Source organism: Anopheles darlingi, chromosome 2 (assembly GCF_943734745.1).
Source record: "Anopheles darlingi chromosome 2, idAnoDarlMG_H_01, whole genome shotgun sequence".
NCBI classification, from domain to species: Eukaryota; Metazoa; Arthropoda; class Insecta; order Diptera; family Culicidae; genus Anopheles; species Anopheles darlingi.
The window spans coordinates 36,424,403-36,444,402 of NC_064874.1; the positions used below are offsets into that span (position 1 = coordinate 36,424,403).

Consider the following 20,000-nt stretch of genomic DNA (forward strand, 5'->3'; position numbering starts at 1 on the left):
TCCATCTCAACGTTTAACTCCCGTTGCTGGAAGGGATTCCCCTGTCCCTTCCCGGATCCCTTGTTCCTCGAAGGCAGACCAGACAGAGTGTCTCGGGCCTCTCGCCGAGCCCGTCCCATGAGGACATCGATTGGATCGTGGCGCGAGGAGAGAAGCTAGCGGAGGAGCTCCGCTGCCCACACTGTCAGCTTCAGGCCTGCGTCAAGCCAACCACCAAACAGGAGGGGTGCGAAAAGAGGGCCTCTCATGCATAGCCAAGGGACCCTTCATCACCGCCGGGATCCTGCCAGGCGAACGGAACGGTCCTCCGGTCGAGCGTCTTCTCTCCTCCCATTTATTTTCAGCATTTTTCTCCCCCTAGCTTTTCGTCCACTCGACCTGCTTCCCTCTTGCTCTTTCTCTGCCCCTTGCTGCACGTTCGTGTAAGTGTTGCATAAATTCGACGCACGACACGAGCTAAAAGTCCCCTCTTGTCCTCGGCTATTCGACGTAATCCGACCCTTTAGCGAATCGGAACAATACGACGCCACGCCGCCAGCGGCAGGCTTGTCATCGTTGCGGTGATCGGAATCGGAATCAATTTGCAGCGTCTCTGTCCAGGACGCCATTTCCTCGTTCAATTTGCAGCCCCCCAGCGTGCCATCGCGAGGAGGGGTTGGCAGCAGTAATCACGCTCCCTGAGGGGACTATAGAGGCGAACGAGTGTCTATCACGCCGATGGGTATGGGCCAGCAGTACAGTGCGCTACAGATTAGAATTGATTGATCGCAATTCACCGCTAACCGGTCACCGAGACTGACTGGCAGTTTGAGCTAATGTTGACCGATCGAGTGGCGAGCACGAGCGCGCAGGCCTCTCCATCACCTGGCGGTCCAAGAAGTCCTTATAGCCGTATTGTTATCCTGGGGCCGTATGCCAACCAATGATCGAACGTTCGGGGACCTTGGATCGGCTGATCGCTGACTATTCGAAATTTATTAGTGGTTTTATTGCGTTATCCTTGTCCCCAGGCCGAGAGTGGTTGATCCTTCGGATTTCCATTGTCCTCACCGGATCACGCAACCTCCGCACCCCGGCCGGCTAGGGCAGGGACGCATTCCATTGCCATAGGCCATTGCGGCGGCCAATGCGACGTCCCTTTGCTGATGCTGCAAAATGTGATTTTTTTTCAAAAAAAAAATTCTTCGAAAACCAAAAAAAATGGATCACCAACTAGGGCAATTCCAGCGGTAATAGTGACAGTACCGGGGTCCAACGTGTAGACGCCCGAAACGGTCTCGCACGTCCCGAATCCCGACGTCATATTGTCTGCTGCTGGTTGTCTGGTGCGTGGTTTGGTTTGTTCCCGTTTTTCTTTCTTTTTTTTTGGCGTGCCGTTGCACAACCGATGATCCACGCAGATTCCACGTATTGCTCGATCGAGCATTGCCTTTTTTTTGGGTCGCTCTCCTCCTGACATTGCGGGCGCACAAAGGACCGAACACTTCAAACGAGCATCGAATGATCGATAGATCGAGGGCGACCGCAGCGTGTTGGCTGGGGTTTGCGATTGTGCGTAGCTTGTCAGGCGGGATGGTTCAGAAGAATGATTGCGGTGGTAAAGATTGTTGAGCGAATCTTTCGTTGTTTTTTGTTTTTTGCTGACCAACTGTGCAAAACGCGTGGTAGAAAATCTGTCCCAGGACAGAAGAATCTGACCATAAAATAATGATTTACAATTGTGCCGTATTCAGCTTTTGCAGCCGTTCTTTGTAGTATGGGAAGATCGGTTGGTCATTTGCATGGGATTCTGCGTGTTATTGCTTTTTTGTGTGCCAAGTCGTTTCACTAGATTTGCGTTCCACTGAACATCACACAATCACTTTATCACTATTGTATTGTTGTGTCCCTGTTCAAATTCAGTTGCAAATTCTTGATGATTGTTTGATGTCCTTGAGATACATTTTTCTATTGATTGTTTTATGATTTTTTGGGGTAGAGAAGAATGCATACATTATTACATTGGAAAGACGTACGTTTTGTATCGTAGGAAATATTGCGCTTGGGCCTAGAATTATAATTCAATGCTTCAATTAGTTTGAAATTACTACAAGTTTAGTACTTCAAGTAAAGTTTAGTATTGGTTTAATTTACAATTACATTAGTATAAAACTTTGATTAGGTTTACGAACATAGCAGAGATTCAATCTTCCGTAACTAGCCTCTATAACTCTTTCAATTCAAATAAATTATTGTATCTTAAAAATTTCAATATGAATCAAAACCATACATTTTGTTTAATGCCAAGCAATTAACATAGCCAGTAAATTATACTATATACACATTTTCTTCTGCAAACAAATGTGTTTCTACGCCGAATGCTTTGCTTCGTAAAGCTCATGGTTTATAAATTCACACACTTAGAGTTAATTTCCACATTTCTTATTTAAGAGTGTCTTAACTCCTCCACTAAGTAAGTCTCACTTCTGTGGTATGAGCACAGCTGGAGTGGATGCAGCATCTGCTCAGTCACAAGTCATGACGAAAAAAGTATGTAAGTCGCAAGAAGCCATCCCAATCAAACTTTTAAAACTGCATTTCTTCAGGATAACAACATAATATCATCACTAAACAGTCTGCTTAGCAGTGAATACGATGCCATAAATGGGGAAATTTATTGTGATCATTGGAAATGCAGTGAAGATGCTTATTAGTAAAAGATAAGCTGAGTTAGTAGTCATAAACATTATCAATTGCAAATGTCACCTTTTCTAGCATCTGATAAACCCTGGTTGCATCCAACCCAATGAATGACCCATTGCGGAGTTTTCCGCTCTATGAAATGTGTCCTTCAGTGTCTTGAACCGTGTGTCGCTAGTAGTAAGTATGATGGCGCGATCTAGCCGTATGCTAGCACCTTTTCCTTTTGATGCCGCATCCCGCGCGTGCACACACGATCTTTACGAGCACGGACGCGCACGAGACAAACACGGGGCTTTTTTTAGGTTTTCACCGTGGCCACTACACAGCCGTCCTGATCGCGGCAGAATAAAGGAAAGAACTGAAAGCACCGCCGACCGAAGCGGCTAAAAACATAAATAATGTGTCACACTTTGTCAATGGACAGCGATGGAGGTCGCGGATGCCCTAGCCTAGGGGTTTGTGGGCGAACACCTTGACTGGAGCGGGGTTAGGGTCCTTGAAGACGATGGGTCCTATTGTCCGGTGCGGTTTGATCGAGTCGCGGTCGCATCCTGCGGTAGCGACAATTGCGGAGGATCGTTGGCAGCAGTTCCAGGTTCCAGGAACCGCTTCTAGCATTAATCATCTCGCGCTCGCTCTGGACAGTGAAATCGAACAAAAGTCAATAAGTGGCGGGTGCCATTGCCGGGCCGGGTGTCCTTCAACGCGACATCGACAGACTGCCCGTGGGTTTCGACAGTGGTCAATGGATTAATAAGGAGGCCAGCGGAATGCTTTAAAGCTGACTGACCCTCAGCAGCACAGTGGCTGATTTTGGTCGCAACCACAACCGAACCCACAATTGTGTCCCACCTAAGCTAAGCAATATCTTCAGCTGGACTAGCACAAGCGACTTTTTGGAGGGATTTTTATTGACATAACGATAATCGACACGCTGGCCATTGCGACGAAATTGAATCGCACAGACAACCCGACTCACCGCGAACTGACATCCCTCCTCCGGATAGCGTTTTTGGATATCGAACGGATGTTCCGTTTTGTTTCGAGGGGTGAGCAGCAATGATGGCGCGTCTTCAGCAAAATGGCGGAACTGTGGCTTTGCGAAGGGATCGAGATGAATGTAGTGCGGTGATGTTGTATGTGAGGGGGTTGTTAGAGAGATTTCGTTGTAGCATCAAGCATGATTTGGCAAAGCATTTTAAAATAGTAAATGTTACTACGAACAACAAAGTGATGATATCAAAACAAGGCACAACAAAAGCTTAGAAAACATTGTAGTAACCAGTGTTAAGAGTTGTTTAAATAGATTTACGCACCGATTGTCCCAGGACAAGTAGATTTATGCACCGAATCTAAAAATTAGCAAATAGTAAGGCGAATAATCGAATTTGAAAATATATTCTGCATTGAAACCCCACAAGAATATAAATCCATATGTTTTATCCGTTTAATAATTTGGAAATATTCTAGGTAACATAAATCTCTTAAAGAATACAAGACAAAGGCATTAAAGATACTACTAATTTAAATTTAATTCACCAATAAAAACTACGGCCGTCGGTTTTAGTACTACATTTCTCTTAGAATATATACACCCAATCCTCCTTTACGTTTTATCTTTACCTAATCAGAAAGATATTTATAACATTTTTATAGGTTTCCTGCTAGAAATTAACCCCCCTCCCTGGACAATCTAAACATTGCCTTGTATCATGATTATAGACAAGTTCTATTTATGTTATGAAGTTATCAAATCTTCTGTAGATCGAAACGCTTTTGTGGTTCTTACTGGGATTTAAGTAACTTGATTCTTAAGGATCTTCTATAACGATTCTCGCAAGTTTTGAATTGATGCTAAAAACAATCAATCATAGAATACTGTTCCTAAAATACTTCTATCTATCCCAATGTAAGTGTGTTTTAGACTCGTTGAAACCAAATACGATGTTTAAAATGTTTTAACAAAAGCTCAATTTCTAGACATTAAATAAAACAACCAAGATTTGGTCACTAAATTTCAAAAATGTCAACGAAAATGGTTGTTGCAACGAACACAGCTTAAAGTACAATCGATGCTCCTGGTCACATTTCTGAAATAAGAAAGGTACAAAAGTGAACGTAGCCCATATTTAAAATCTTATTTACTGAATGTAATCATCTGTTGAACACCTCATAAGCTGCACACAAGCCATCGTAATCAGCTCGTCAATGGTATGAAGTGTACCTAACGCAAACGCTGCGTTATTCATAAAAACATGTTAGAGCAAATGCATTGCAGGCCTTTGGCACGAGTGGCCAGCATCAAAACTAGCATCTGGTAGTCCCCATCAACCCAAATCTGTCGATCGCTCGTGACATGCGTTAATTGATCTCATCAGCATGAGCTTTTGTGGCCTTCCAAACATTCCACGCTGAAATCAACCCAAGCACCAAAAACCAACTCGCCTGCACGAGTGGCACGAGCAGAAGGGAGCTAATTGAAACAAATATTAGCATAATTCCTTTCAAAACTTTTCCAATTGAATGCCACTGAACCGACGACCCGACATCGGTCGGTCAGGCGGCCAGGACGGGTGTTCCAGCATTTCATTGCCACCCAAAAGACGCATCGCATCGATCGTCGGATTATGGCGTTTTGTTTGGTTTGCGAAAAAGGGATAATCCCATTCCGGATCATTTCACCGACGATACCGCCCCGGGGTGACCGTGTGGCTTAGATGGACCCGGGACTCGGGAACCTCGCGAAGCAAGGTGTGAAATGGTTTTCCCACTTCAGGCTCGAGTTGAGTGCGTGGCGACACGTTGCACTTTTCCAATCGGCTCAAGGACAAAAACCGGATCAGCGACCGGCTCGTTTTCTAACCCGCCGGGTTTTAAGGACACCACCACCACCACCGGCACACGCACACGGCACACCGGCTGAATGAATGAACGGTTTTGCCTTCGTGGCATTTCCAGACAAAACGCCCGTTCCGTTCCGGTGCTTTAGAAGGAACGTCAAAAAGTCGGTCAAGGAGCACTGGAGCTGTTGGGTGGATTAACGGATGGCAATCTCATGTTAATTAACTCACCCAAGACCATCGACGGCACGGCCCATTAGCTTCGGTTCGTTCACCAAAGGACCTTCCTTTGGAAAAAAGGCTCAAAAGTCCCCGAGAACCATCACCAGTCCCATCTAACCGTGGCCAATGCGTAGCTAATAGCTCCCCGGTCCCGGGGACAACTTAATTCCTTTGCGATTGAATTCGGAACGATGTCGCATGGCCCGAGCAAAACAAACGGAGCCCATACCTTAATATGCCCTGGTGCTGGGATGATCCTGGCTGTCGGCCATCTCGTGACGCGTCCAAGATGTCCTTTTCTTACACGACGTTCGAAGGGATTCTTCAAGTGTCGCTCCGTAGAACGACAATAAACGTGATGAAAGGCGAAAGATGAAAGATTAAAATCCACGACCGAAAGACCACGACCGATCGATTTGCCGTCGGGTAAAGGTAGTCCGCTCCGGTCCGGTACTGTACTGGCCGGCATCACGATGGGTTTCGGCTTTTGGGTGCGATGATGGGTGATGCAACTCCGTCCACCGCGCAACACGCTGCAACAATAGCATAGCATAGTGATTGATAAAGGGGAAGAGCATGGAACTATTGGACGCTACAGAACACTGGGAATTGCATCTGCAATTCCCGATGCTTCCACCATTGTCTCTGGAAAGAGCGTAGGGGGAGGGTTAGTTACGATGCGAACGATTCGAAACCAAACAACAGCCACAAGAAGTGACACCGTTTCTACAGGCTAAGGACATGCGGCCCAGCCACTGACAGTAAGAAGGGACAGTAGCGTCAGACTGTCTGGCGTAAGGAATCAATCTTGACGCTTACCTTTTTCGTCTGCGTCTATTGCTGCGTGTGGAAGGAAAATAGAGAGAGAGAGAACGAACTGGTGGCTTCGGGATTTTCCGAATTGTGAACAAAACGGAACGCGTAAAGGCCTACAAATACCAACCAACCCCGTAGGAGTTGCTCCGAAACATACCAAAGGCAAATACACCGGAGTGTTTTCTTTCTCTCCATCCGCCGGGATGAAATCAACAGAAGGAGCCACTCGAGTGGATGCGAAGTGAAAATTGCACAAACAAATACTGGGGCTCTGGCGCTATGGCCGAGCGTCCGTGCCACTTATTCCTAGCACCGGCAGGATGCCTAATGGGAGCAATCAAAAGAGTGAGAAGAGGATAGTTAGTGGGATACCCTCCGTTATGCTTGTTCAGCAGATTGTTGAAGATAACACCTTGTTAAATGAATTGCACCAACGGCAGATGCAGCCATTAGTAGAAACCTCCACGAGACAAGGCTATGCCCATAGTTATGGGATTGCTTTTCCTCCATTTGCTTTTAATGATAAGTCGGCTTGTTAGAAATGATCAACAGAAAGGCCAGAAACGTTGGAAGACTTATTTGTCAACGATAGAAATCTTCACAATATCACTTGGTTTGTATTCTAGGTATTCCAGCCAATCCAAGTGTCTTAACAATACTTGGAATTCATTTACATTCATCTGAAAAGTGCTTTACACAGGGTACTGCCTTCAAAGTCTAGTCTTCTGCGTCGTTTGGTGTAGCTCGGTTTTTACCAAATCACTAAAACCAAGCTGGAAAATGGAATGTAAAATCTCATTACCAACACCCCCGGCGACCGTCCCCAAAGTGTTACAAACGCAACGCAATTAATGCTGTGCAAGAAGCAAAGTCAACGAAATTTGCTGGCATTACGGCGTGAGCTCCGGGTGGTACGAACCAAACCGTGCCGCTTGCTACAATGGGAAACCTAGGAAACCAACCGCTAACTCATTTATGTCGCCTCGCTTGCCATGAATACGCTCGCTTGTTTCGGAATCGGTGGCAGAATCTGTTTCAAACAACCGGCTGCTACGTGTCGTCAAAGTGCGTCAGCAGGGTGTTAGCGGAGCTGCTCTGTTATTTAATCCGTGGTTGGTTGGTAAACTTGCGGATGTTTGAAGCAGAGTATCAGAAAGATAAGGACAGTGTAAAGACACAAACAACATAAACAATATCCTACTAGTCAATCAATAATGTTGAAACATGACTTTTAAAACTTTATTGTTAATTTACTAACATTACGGTTGAGATTTTCAGTCCAAATGAGCGTGAAGCAACATGGAACACAATAAACTGTAATTTATCAAAAATAATATGATTCCTGTCATATATGGCAGCAATTAGGCTGGGGAAAGTTATGATCAGTTCTTGGAGCATTTTATAAACGTATTAAGTTATCTCAACTATTTTCAATTTGATCCATTATTAAAGTACCTAAATTGCCTGAATCATCGAATCGAATTACTTTTCGGTGTTTGGTATTTAGAGACTTCACAAAAGCGATGAATTAGAATAGCAAGACCTATCTACCAAATTGTGCGTCGTAAATATCAAATTTGCTTGTGGCCACTGTGCGAATATTATTTCGTACTATATGGCAATGCTTCAGTGTATAAAATTTAACGTTGCACGGGGCCTAGTCCAAGCCAGCAGCAGTAACACCAGAAGTCACACAGAAAGCGATTCAAAGGAGAAGAAGACATCATTTCTTCCCAGAGGATAGCTCGGTATCGGTTTCGCAAAACACAATCGCACCACGGGACTTTAAGTACCACGTAAAACGGGCGACCACATCAAAGGCACACGGAACAATTCCGCATGAAATCGATGTCCCTCTTCGGCTAATGGGCCATGTAGCAAACAAACAGGCTCGGCATAATGGTAACACCTCCGAAAGTTGCAGTACCACATTCCGCACATTTCGCGACGTCCTTCCCGTCCTTCCTGGGACATTTCAAAAGCCAGCTCGAAAGGCCAGCCATGCAGTCACTCCGGGGTTTTGCCCACGGCTGCTACAGAGTCCTTCAATGACGCACCCAAATGACGTTGCATCTTTCTTCACGGCGGAAGGTGTCCTTTGTACCGCGTGGAGTGACTGCAAGGATTGCCGGCAAAACAACAAACGAGCGAAAGCTGTCGGCACCTTTCGGCAACCCTCCGTTTGCCCGAAAGCTGTTGGCGTGGTCCTGTCCGGTTGCAGTTTGTTTTGTTTCGGGTTTTACATTTTTTTCGCTTCGTTCCTTTTGCCTGAAATTGAAAGCTGGAAGCTGGAAGAGCTGAGAAGGCACCGCAGCAGCGGCGGTACCACAACAGAGGGTTGGGCGCGGGAGTCATCCAGATCGAGCCCAAGGCTTTAACAAAGCCATCCTGCCGTAGACCAACTCCTCGTTGGAAGAAATTGAACCATCAATCGCCGCTACCGTTGGTATCCCTCGTACCACGGACCGCCACTTTCAAGTGGCGCATAATGGAATTGACCTAGCGGCGAGGACAAAGGTTGATGAGAGGAGGAAATAAATAAAAGTCGGGAACGGGGTTTTCGGGGCTGTCAACGCCTACAAAGCTACCACGGGTTCGGGTTGTAGCAAGCCGACGAGCGTCACCTCATCGCAGAGCGAGAGAGAGAGAGTCCTTTAGGTTTTTAGCGGCCTTGATCGGTCGCTACCAGCGAGGCGAGAATTGGTGGAGTTGTGCTTCATTGTATTCAACTCGAGTATTGTAGCATTTGCAGACATTTCAAAAATGTCTACATCGTCGACCTTGTCGATAGCACAGCGACCCCTTTTCCACGGCTGCTCGGTAGGGAATCGTCAGTGTAGATCTTGGTCAGAAAAGGCCATCAACAATAGCTATGGCAAAGATCAATTGATGCTGGATTAAACTGTCTCACCGATCACGCGTCACCTTACTCGCTAGGACAAACCCCAGTAACCCCCAATTAGTTTGATGACATCTGTCCTGGATCTGTTCGTTCAAAACCAAAGTCGTTTTTATAAGTGCTGTCGAACGCTCGTCCATCGAGCCCTTCGTGGAGAAAGATGAAAGGGGTTAAGTGTGTTAAAAGGGTTTGCCACCGCCCGATCGATCATAATTTGTCGTGTGTCGATAGCTGCATCTATAACGGGGACCTCTTTTTAAAAATGTAAAATCTAGTGACTCTTCTTTATCCATAACTGTCGGCATCAATCGGTTTTACAGAGCAAATTGGTCAATACCGATCCCAAACAGTTTGTTGATTGATGGTGCCATCGACACCTTATCTTCTTCTATTTCTTTAAACATTGACTAATTGATATTAATTGAAATGATAAAGAAAAACCAATGGCATGTCCTGAACGCACACACCTAGTACGCACAGTCACTCTTGCCTGCACCAACATTGCCTCTTATTGCAGATAATTTGCACAAATCCCTTACCCCGGATACCATTCCCATCCTGATGGCGGATGCTTCGAAAGGGAACGTTTCTCTCACCGGCGGGTGGTTCACAGTATGCGCTGCGCCTATTGCTCGACTTCGCTGGCCATCCATCGTCGCATCTTCCTGACCCACATCGAAGCTGAGGCGCCCCTGCTGTGACAGTTTCCATTCCGGAGCACATCCCGTGGAGTTCACCGCGTGAGCCACAAACGTGTTTCGTTGGGCATGTGTGTATTGCGTTTACCGTAAGCGATTGCTCACATCCAGCCAATATGTGTAATTTGTTTCCACAACATGACCTCACATGGGAGTAGCGTGTTTCTTCCGAAAACCGTTCACCGAACGGTTAACCGCATGCGAAATGCGACGGATGATGGGAATCGGACCAAAAACAAACCAACTTCCGGGGAGTCCATTCTAAATCTGAGACAGACTCAGCTTGGCCCTGACTGCGGAGGGTGATTTTGTGGTTACGCTGCGGTTACCGAACAATTTACAGACGACGAAACGGACCGAAAAGGATGGGAAAGGAATTTATTCGTTAACCCTGGGAAACTCATCAACAAACGGTGGTGCTGCACGAAAATCCGGCAACATTGAAGCGAATGAATGCATCCCGGGGGCGTACTAGCATGATGAAGCAGCAACGATCAACGCTTTAGCACCGGATGACGGTAAGTGAAGAGAAGATTGAGTTGCTAGGGCAACTGGCAACAGGTGTTGAGGATTTGGACTGTCGTTCTCACCTTCAGCTGGTGCACCTCCGGGCCTTTTGACAAAGTCCTGGTGGAATCAAATCAAACAACTGGCATGTAAGTGCAAGAAGATAGTCCTTACCCTAGCCCGACGGGCACCGCATGCTGTTCCAAGAGTACTTCAGCTTGTTGAGGTATTCCCCTGGGGGGATTAACAGCTACACCTCCGCGTCACCACCACCTTTCCTAGCTTGGACGAATGTTTGTGTGCTGTGCAGTCGTCAACGCAATACTTAATCCCACCCGGAAACGGTCAACAAATCCCAAGCGCACCGACGAAGGACAGAGCGGTGCCACATTCAGTCTAACCGGCCTGACGCCTTGCCGTGGAGTCGAACGAATGGTCGCCCCCCCTTGGCATAACACCCCCAGCCAACGTCGAGGAATTGAGTGACTGACGGTATACTCGCTGTGTGTGTGTGCGTTCGCGCGCGCGTAGTTCCAACTCCCGAAAGACGGAGCCTATATCCGAGACGGCATTGGAGCTCCGTTGCTGCGTTACGGAGCGTTACTCCGTGCAGTTCGTTCCGTTCGATTCGGTCGTCGCTTCGTCCGCTCGATTCGGCCTGCTGCGGAAAGGCTCAGTCAGTTCAGTCCAGCAGCGTTTGTGGCTCCAGCGCGTGTATACGCTTGAGTGCCCCGGGGCCGGTCACCGTGAAGAAGGCAGGCTAGCTTTTTTTTCCACCGAAAAATCCCAGAGCCAAAATCCGGGTCGGGTGTAGTCGTCGGGGTGGCCCCCAAAAAAAGGCAGTGGAGTCGCTTGGTGCCCCGTGCGTGCGTGCGTGCGTTCGTGACGGGTACCGTGTACCGTGTGTCCTCGCGTGGTGAAAAAAGAGGGGGTGTTTAGCTGCTCCGCCAAGCGCTAGTTGTTCGAGTTTCGACCAAATTTCAGCAAAGGTAGGCGGAAAACGAAACGTATTCGGTGACCGCACTGTGTAACCACAGCCTCCTGTGTGTGTGTGTGCGCGTGCGTGTATGTGTGTGCCCAGTTTTAGTGAATCTGCAGGACTATCGTGTACGTGTGTATGTATGTGTGCATGTGCATGTGTGTCTGCAACTTTCTGCGCGTTTGTGTGTGTGTGTGTATGTGTGTGTGTGCGTTGAAATTTGGAAAATCAGTAAAAGCATTCAGACGGACCCAAAAATGGGCCGAAAACTGTAATCCATCGTTTCACAGTGCAGGAGGCGGAGACAACTTTTCCATCACATCCTTGGGTCGTTTTGAGGATGAATCACAAAGATCCGAGCTCCCCCTCGTTGTGCGCTGCTCACTGTGTGGCCTACAGTGACGCACGGAACGGAAAGGACAAGAGAAGGACGGGAGGACGCGGTTTTGCATTAATTTCGAAAGGCGCCATCGGGCCCTGTCGAGGCGCTCTGGCTCCGGAAGCTGACGCAAGCAAACGCCTGCTTCGACCTATGCTTTATCTTCGGCCACGCACGACCCGCATAATGGCCAGCTTGCTTAGACGCCGAGCGTACAATCTTTGCTGTCTGCCTTTTTCTCTCTTTACATCACTATTATCGGCACAGAATAGTGGCCAAGCCAGAAGACGTTCGTTCATTCAACCACAACCGTAAACCTCGTGGCCGTCGCTTACATCACCTGATCACATCGATACACAGGCGATTCCGAGCTGTTTCCTGTGCTGGTGCAAAATGGTGCTGCACACGCAATACCATTTCCGCAATCGCTTCCATCCGCGCGTCCTCTGCTGCAGCTATGTCGCTTCCTTAAATTGGACCGGATGGAGAAAAACGTGGGGCCTTTTCTCCAAAATAGAAAATCAATGGAAAAGCTGTTCCCACTTCTCCCACCCCCTTGCACGTCACACACATCTCCCGTCGCCAGTTGTCCGAGAGAAGCCAGCGCAAGCAAGGTCTGATATTATCTTTGCTTTCCCGAAGCCTCTCCGTTCATTCGTGCTGGACAGAATTATTTGCTGTATCTGCTTCCTTGACCCCGTGCGTGTGTGTGCTTTCCATAGCATCGTTTTTGCACCAAAGAAAATTCCGGAGTACAGGAACGGCGAACGGGGATATAAAAAGGGAAAAGTCCCTCGTTCCCGTTCGGGCCATTTTGCGAACCGCGCTCGATATAGTATAACCCGATCGCGTTGTAGTAGCAGCACCCAGCTGGCATTTTGTGAGTGACTTTCCTATGTTACCAATGAGAGTGAAAAGGAGGGCAGATGAAACAGAGCATCTGAATGAGCGCCTTGAAAATTTTGCCGTGGGCATGAGTGAGACTTCCGATGAGACGGCGATATTGGTGGGTTCCTTTCCCGTATCCATGGTGTTTTGCTTAACGATTCACGACTGCTCTCGAAAAAAAATATACGTACAAACCCCAAAATCAGAGTAAACTTAACCTAAGTTTTGCCGAATCGACGATTCGTTCACGAGTCTGATGAAATGTTTGACAAATTTATTGCAACACAATTCGAGATGGCCAGAAAAATGCTAGCAATTTGCACAACGTAGGACATATTGCAAACGAAGTGCGACGATTCAGCCAGCTGAATCTTATTTAACTTTCACACTTGAAAATAATTTACACGCACTGAAAGGAACTGTTCGTAGTGGTACAAGACCGTTTCAGCAATCTTCTATACGATTAGAAGAATGTAGCCAAGTGTGGGAAGAACATACGCAAGGCGAAACGGAATATCCAATCCTTCGCAAACATGACAACGACTATACGTCCGAAAGTATGCTTCACTACAATCACATTATAATGCAAACATAACTGCAACCATTCATACGCGAGATATAGTCCAGCTGGTTCGAAGCCGAACAAAACAACGGCGATGCGGTAAGTACAGAACATTTCCATAGTTTCAAGATTCATCCACACATTTAATACTTACAGGAAATCTCGCACACAGGCTCACGCGGAAACACAACCTGAAACCGGTCGTTGTGGAGAAAGCAAGGCAAGGCCAAGGGCAAGGGGTAAGGTAAGGTAAGGGCCAAGGAAAGGCCTACCCAGTTTTTTGCCTGAAAATTAAAGTACCATTTTGCAAGCAAATAAAAACCTCTAATTATGAATCAAGCCAATCAGGTAGTATCTCTGACAAAAATAGGAGGTAAGTCTCGCGCAATAGGTAGTTTCTGGAGCAACCGGCTGGAGTTACTACCTTGAAAGTAACTCACGAAAAGAGGGGAAATGCCAGCTGGGCAGCAGCGGCGAGTGATTGAGTGCTCTGTAGCTGAGTGGTTTGTTCGTCCCGTGACACACACGCTTGGATACTACCCAGCTGGCATTTTGTGAGTGACTTTCCTATGTTACCAATGAGAGTGAAAAGGAGGGCAGATGAAACAGAGCATCTGAATGAGCGCCTTGAAAATTTTGCCGTGGGCATGAGTGAGACTTCCGATGAGACGGCGATATTGGTGGGTTCCTTTCCCGTATCCATGGTGTTTTGCTTAACGATTCACGACTGCTCTCGAAAAAAAATATACGTACAAACCCCAAAATCAGAGTAAACTTAACCTAAGTTTTGCCGAATCGACGATTCGTTCACGAGTCTGATGAAATGTTTGACAAATTTATTGCAACACAATTCGAGATGGCCAGAAAAATGCTAGCAATTTGCACAACGTAGGACATATTGCAAACGAAGTGCGACGATTCAGCCAGCTGAATCTTATTTAACTTTCACACTTGAAAATAATTTACACGCACTGAAAGGAACTGTTCGTAGTGGTACAAGACCGTTTCAGCAATCTTCTATACGATTAGAAGAATGTAGCCAAGTGTGGGAAGAACATACGCAAGGCGAAACGGAATATCCAATCCTTCGCAAACATGACAACGACTATACGTCCGAAAGTATGCTTCACTACAATCACATTATAATGCAAACATAACTGCAACCATTCATACGCGAGATATAGTCCAGCTGGTTCGAAGCCGAACAAAACAACGGCGATGCGGTAAGTACAGAACATTTCCATAGTTTCAAGATTCATCCACACATTTAATACTTACAGGAAATCTCGCACACAGGCTCACGCGGAAACACAACCTGAAACCGGTCGTTGTGGAGAAAGCAAGGCAAGGCCAAGGGCAAGGGGTAAGGTAAGGTAAGGGCCAAGGAAAGGCCTACCCAGTTTTTTGCCTGAAAATTAAAGTACCATTTTGCAAGCAAATAAAAACCTCTAATTATGAATCAAGCCAATCAGGTAGTATCTCTGACAAAAATAGGAGGTAAGTCTCGCGCAATAGGTAGTTTCTGGAGCAACCGGCTGGAGTTACTACCTTGAAAGTAACTCACGAAAAGAGGGGAAATGCCAGCTGGGTAAAGGGGTGTGGGGGGTAGGAGAAGGGAGAAGGTTGGAAAACAAAGAGGAAGGAAAACTCATCCCACTACTTCGGGTACGTTGGCAGATTTGTTTTCGGCCAGTCCCACCCACCCCTACCCGCTTTATACCCACCTACTCCCGCATCGCAAGCACTCAGTCAGTCCAGCCCCGAAATCCGTGGGAGGCACTCGCGTTTGGTCGTGCTTTTTGAATGAAACACCCACCCCCGGAACAACTTACGGAGTGAGCGAACGAGCGAACCACGAACACTACCAGCAAGCTACGGCCTACCACACTTTCTGGCTGGTCAAGAGCGACTCCATTCTACTACTCCCTATACGTCCTTGCGCGTGTAAGTGTGTGTGTGTGTGTGTGTTAGTATCCAGAACGTATCCAAGTGACGTTGAAAGCATTCGACAGAACCTCTGCCTGCTGGTTGCTTGCGCGCGCTCCCGTCCGGCTCCGCTGTAGGTCACGCGCTCATAACGATTTTTCTCACATTTTCCACCAACGTCTGTTGGTGGTGTGCCCAGCAGGCAGCACTGTAGAGGTCGCAGTGCCGTATGGTGCCCAGTACCCAGCACTGCGTTGTGCCACAGCATGCTCTTTCGCATGCCGAGAGGCGACGAGATGGTGGCCATTTTTTGCTCTGTCTACGGACAACCCAAGGGTTATAAAAATTCAGCGACAATCGAAGTTGGCGACTCTTGCAGTGTTGCGAGTTCCGCCTTCTGCGATTTGATTTCGCTCACCATTCAGACAATCTTCGACGAAGCGACGACCGGGTTCGTCGTGAGCCTTTATCTGTCTGAATTGCACATAGACGTGGATCATAAAATCGGCCTGGCGTCCGGCACTTTTATGAGTGCCAAGCATCATTTCCGGTCGGAAATTATCGATATCGCTGTTGGGTGTGAATTAGCAGCGACCGCAACACGACACCGCGCGTCCGCGAATCAATAATCGTCTACATAGTGAGCGTTACTCGCCGAGTCTCTATGTGCAACGGTATAGACAAAACATGGCAGTTGGTAGCGCCCCATACTGCAGCTGATGAGCGGCCATCATCATCATCATCATCATCACCAAAGTGCTAGCGGGATATATGAGTTTTCCTATAAACCCCTTACTATGCGCTGGAGCAATAAAATACGCCACACGAAACAGGTTGCTGCAGGTTGCTGGTACAGGATATCGGGCGCTGCTAACCATTTTTACTCCGACGAGTCCGGAGCGTCCAAACAGCGATCGATTCGCGGTCCTCCCCCCGGGCAATAGCCCAGTCTACAGAACCCGTTGTACCCGTGGGGTAGAACAGCGGAGCGAAGGAGCATGAATTGACATTTTCTTGTCTGGCGTCGTCGATAATGGTAGCCATTCGCTGTATCCACCCTCTGGCCCTACAACAGAGAAATCCATGAGCCATGTACATCATGTTTTTTTTTTTTTTTTTGTTGGTACCAACGAGTACCAGTTTGCTGGTGCACAATGGACGCAAAAAGACGGGCGACACGGGAGAAGCGAGTAAAAAAAAAACGGAAACATTATCGTCCCCTTCGTCCTCTTCTCCCCGTGGAAGTTCATCAGCGCACGAGCTTGTTGTTGCGCCTTCGCCTCGTTGGGGCCTATTTCAGATTTTCCACGGAACCACGGAATATGGTCGGAAGGCGCTTTCACTCGCAATTCCCTTGACAGATTTCGGGGAGAGGAGAAATCGCCGTAGCTGAGCTGAGTTGCGTTGAGCTAATGGTTGGAGCCGCTGGAACCTCGATGGCTCCCGTCCGGATGGAAGGGAAAATGAACAAATTATCAGGTCCCCCTGGAGTACAAATTATGGCGGGTGGTCCGGTAATGGCTACACCATGATGCGCGCTCCCAAACGAGCGTCGATCGAATCAACACAACACGAACCCTGAACTTTGCCAGGCGCGTAATATGATATTCGCTAATAAATGCTGGGCTGGGTCTCGGATTTGTCTTTCCACTTATTCCAAAGGCCAGACGACAATGGGAGGACGTCCTCCGAATAGAACGATCGACACTAATGGTCAACATCCCACCACAACGGAGTTTGTCCAACACTCGTGCCCAACGTAAATCAATAAACAGTAGGTCAAACCATTGTAAAGCCATCGTGAGCCAAGGGAAACCAAGCGCTGGCCCTCTTCAACCTCCTTAAGCTGCCGGTTTCCGGTTACATTCGCTGCAGTCCCATTCGTTCACTAACTCGCTGAACGAGGACGAGACCTGTATTAGCAATACAATTGACCATTGCCATCACAAGCCAACGTTGGACGCTCTTTCTCTCTGGACTCTCGACCAGATTGGTTCATTGGAGAAAAGAGCGAAAACATTCTAGTTGCATAAAAAAGACGCCAAACGCTGACCAACAGACGTGACCGGTACTGTTTGAGGAAGCAATCGATAAGCGGACGAGATCAATGCCGTCCGGAGCAACCTCATCCGCTGTGGTGGCCGTCACCGCTACCACCATCACTACCGTTGGTCTGGCAGTATAAATTCCGTTACATAATTGCATGTCAACGAGGCTCCCGACCGCTGGAGAAGAGTGAATGCCAACGAGCAACACGAACGGGACCACCCACGAAGCCTACGAAGCTGGGAGGACGAAAATAGCCATCCGAGGAAAAGCCGTGCTACGAGCGGATTTCGTTTGTTCAGTTCTGCTCCCATGTGTGTGTGTGTGTGTGTGTGTGTGTGTGTGTGTGTGTGTTTGGTAATGTGGTGTTCTACAATGACCCTGTGATTCAGCTTTCAGCGCGGCGAGGAAAATGGACCGAGAAAACCCTTCATACCGGAGACGTAAAAGCTCCCGGAGTCGGTCAGCGCCCGGGATAGGAAGTAGGACAGAGAGGGGAGGGGGGGGTGTAGGGGGCTTTGTGCCTGGCTTCGTGCATTAATGAGTGAGTTTCTTAATGAAGCAGCATAAATTAGCACTACCGGTTTCGCATCTGGCACTTCCTGTGTGGGGTACCTTGGAACATGATGCTCTGGTGCCGGTGCTACCGAAAGGAAAACACCTGACACAGCACTACAGCCGGCGCGAAGACAAAACGTGAAGTGAACCGGACCGGAATACCGGGGAAGTTTTCTCGGGCAAATGATGCCCCGGCTAGCCGCAAAAGCGGACTCTTTCTTGGAACCATTGGCGCCTTCCTCGTACGGCACTATCCACAGCAAACATCGCTTGACATTCATTTGCATGGTTACTCTGATTTCGACATTAGTTGTTCCTGTACTTTCTTCACCGCTTACTACTAGAGTGTCGGCATCGAGTGCCATCCTCCCCTCCCCTTGGTTACATGCTGACTATGGCGGAATCACACGACAACTCACCGGCGATATGGACGGGTGATTGTTTGCTTTTCTAATTGAAGCCGCATTGTCCACGGTAGAAGACGTAGTGTCAGGAAAAGCAACCACCACCATCCAGGTACATCGCCATGGTCTGGTCCGGGCATCCAGACATTTCCAGACGAAGCAAGCAAGACCAAGCTAAATCTCCGACTAGCGGTAGTGGGATGCAAATTGAATTTCGCTGTCACAGCAGAACGCAGAGAGCAGTGAGATGTTTATTAAGTGATGCATATATATTCATAAAATGCTCCTCTATCTAATCTCGTTAATCCCGAGTGCCAAGCCAGTGCCAACCCGTGGGCTACTACGTCTTTGCGGCTCCTCTCGTAGTCTCTTACGTCGCTTCCCCATTCCGTGGCGAGTTGCACTTATCTTGGGGCGCACGCATACCACAAGGACCAAGTGCACAATCACCAACTTAACGCCTTGTCCCGCGCACACAGAGGACATGAAAGTATGTCAAACAGACACACGGGGTGCGCGGAAGATATGAAATTGAGCCCAACCGGCATTGAATCAGCCAGACTCAATCGAAGGAAAACAAAAGGAAAACAACACGCAGTGGTTGGCATTCATTCCGGGGGCGCCATCGATGTCCGGCCGGGCGCTCGGCAATGCCAGCACGTTTCATCTCCTTGCGAAGGATGCGTTGCTCTCTGGAGACATACAATTTGCATTCCGTTCGCTGGGACGTGGATTCCGTCCCCGAGTCGAAGTCGGAAGGATGTGATTGTGGTGGGCACAAGCAGCAGCAAAGAGACACCGAACGTGATTCGCGCTCGCATCGGAAGCTACGCGGAAATGGCACGGATGCTGACGGAATTGCCGACGAATTGAAGATCGGGCCATATGGCAAACATCGTCGCCGACGATGACGACGACGACAACGACCCACTGGATCCGCGGAAAACGCAGCCAAAATCACACTCTTTCTAGCGAAGAACTCGCATTTGAAGCACACGTATAACGAATTTATATGAAGGACGGGGGTCACGAGCTGACGAACACGCGCCAGGCGCCGTCTAGCAGTTGATGGAGCAATTATCGCGATCGCCTATTCACTGCACTGTTCCCACTTTATCCTACTGCCAGCTGGAGCTCAACCGTCGATGGCGGCGATGGTGGAGATTTATTATTCATCAACGCGCATCGCGGTTATTGATGGAACTTGGAAGGGGGATATCAAGTGCAGTCCTTTGCAACGATTGCCTTCCAGCACTCCAAGGATGAAAATGCAACTACTGCACACTACCTTCGGGCTTGTGTATGTGCCAAGTGCATCGGGTGCGATAAGACTTCTTCGCCTCATAGTGCCAACCAACTCATAGTGCCACAGAAAAAAGGAGGAAAAATGGATTTATCCGGTAGGAAGGTTCGAGAAAGCTTAATTGGAAAAATTACTACTCGGATCAGCATCACGGTGAACACGTAAGGAGCGGTAGTCTTGTGCTTTGATTCGAGCTGATTGGCTCGAGTAGCTTGGCAACCGCCAGCAGGCGCCACCTCTCCGCCCAGGGCTTTTGCATAAGAAAAAGGTTGAGGCTGCGAAAAAAATGAT

At 47.9% G+C, this 20,000-nt stretch overlaps 1 protein-coding gene across 1 annotated transcript in view; it reads left to right on the forward strand.

Moving 5' to 3' along the window:
• The first annotated feature begins 11,409 nt into the window (after positions 1-11,409).
• Positions 11,410-20,000, forward strand: part of LOC125951992 (probable sodium/potassium/calcium exchanger CG1090) — a 12,439-nt gene continuing 3,848 nt past the window's right edge. The window contains exon 1 of the mRNA XM_049681182.1: positions 11,410-11,653. The gene's annotated coding sequence lies outside the window, so the exon portion shown is untranslated. The remainder of the gene's footprint in view (positions 11,654-20,000) is intronic.